This window comes from Haplochromis burtoni, unplaced genomic scaffold, assembly GCF_018398535.1.
Source record: "Haplochromis burtoni strain Fernald_Lab_line unplaced genomic scaffold, NCSU_Asbu1 Contig_1, whole genome shotgun sequence".
In the NCBI taxonomy this organism is placed as follows: Eukaryota; Metazoa; Chordata; class Actinopteri; order Cichliformes; family Cichlidae; genus Haplochromis; species Haplochromis burtoni.
This window is the reverse complement of record NW_024582362.1, coordinates 6,330,426-6,332,144: the sequence shown is the minus strand read 5'-3', so window position 1 is coordinate 6,332,144 and position 1,719 is coordinate 6,330,426.

The window sequence follows — 1,719 nt, the reverse complement described above, 5'->3', positions numbered from 1 at the left end:
AAAGGCCAATTTTATAAATATATATATATTCCCAAACCAGAGCCGCCTCGTCTTTCTTTAGGTGTGAAATGCAACCCGACAAAACCTCAACACCATGATAAAAGCTCAGGAAATTACTTCCTTATTTTAGGTGTGATTGATTGTCCCCCTGACCTGTTAGACTGAAGAGGTGGTTAAGAAGAAGAGGCAGACTAAGATAATTGGGCCCGGTGGTATCCAAAGCCCGGCAGGTGTTGAAAGAACTCTCATAATACAGGTACCTGCAGCGGCTGCAGCCCTGAACTTCAGCACACCTAGGATTTCACTACCTTGGAGGAATTTTGCTGTTTTATGTTTGGCATGTCTTTTATTGAATAGATGAAATATGAGATACTTGTAACTCCTATTGACATATTGGACATGCCACGAGAAAAAAAACAACAACAAATAAAAAAAACAACACAGGTGTCAAAAATCAAATAAATGCTGCAGCTTTGTTTCATCTTTTCTTGGCATGAAAATAATGTCATTCACTCTTTAAAAGCATTGTCAGTTGTTGGAAATATCTCCCAATACAAGAGGGATGTAATTCCCTTACCTGTTGAAAAGCAGGTAAAAGCTTTCACCAGCAGCAGCAGAGGGATCAGAGATGGAATTCAGCTGAAGTGAAAAAGCACATGTGTTTTTACTCTTTAATTTAATTAGCAATTCAGAGGGCTCGATGAGTCCTTCTAGCCATTTCAAATGAAGAGGTAAAAGCCAGACATAAGCTTAAATGATAACATTCTTTCTCAGAGAAAAATATGCATGTACTACCCTTATTATTATCTGCAAGCCAAGGGCTCTGTTCCAATTAAAGAATACCACAGATGGACCATTCAACAAGCATGCACACAAACGGACCTACAATAGGTAAAGTAAAGTACCCAGTATTACAGAGCCCAGAGAAGAGCTTTTTACTTTAAAAACTATTTAATCAGGAAAATCAACGCCTCACATCAAAGAAATGGAGATGAGGGACAGGCGGATGAAGAGGCTCATCAAAGGAGAAGATCTAGTTAGGGATTCAACGCCCTAATTCCCTTTCTCTTAAAACCATCGTCAGAGGGGGCACAGGGCCAATTTGCTCCCTAAATGGCTGCGTGTGAATGTGCAGATTGCTTTGCATAGCCGCTGGGAATCTGGGCTTCTTCCTCTTTTTCTTCTCCACATGGAGCCTGTGAATTAGAAGAGATCCAAAGACAGATAGGCTTAACTGAGCCCAAGCTACCTTCCGTAAGTCCAGAGCCCTGTTCCAACTTCCAACTAATGCAATCCATGGCCTAACTCAATTAATAGACTTTAATACAGTGTTTCTTCTTTATCTTTTCACTTTCCTGGGGATTGGGGGACTTCAATTAGAGTTGTAGAGTAATGTCAGTGAAAAGGTTGGGATTTTAAGTATGTCTGAATGTAAAGACAATGACCCGGTGTCCCAGTGGCATTAAGGTTGATCATATATGCATCCTTAATCTCAAACATCTCCTTAATCTCACTTCCTGGGACTTGCTGCACATTAATGTAATGCAGTGCATAAAATATTGACAACTCTCTCCTGTCCCTGACTTTATATGCATTAGTGTTGGATTCATTAGTCAAAATGTCCTTGATGTAAAGGAGGACTTTCAAGTATCCATGTGATGAGCCCTGTGTTTTTTACATAATGTCAAACTAATCATGTAGAACGTACCCCCCCCCCCC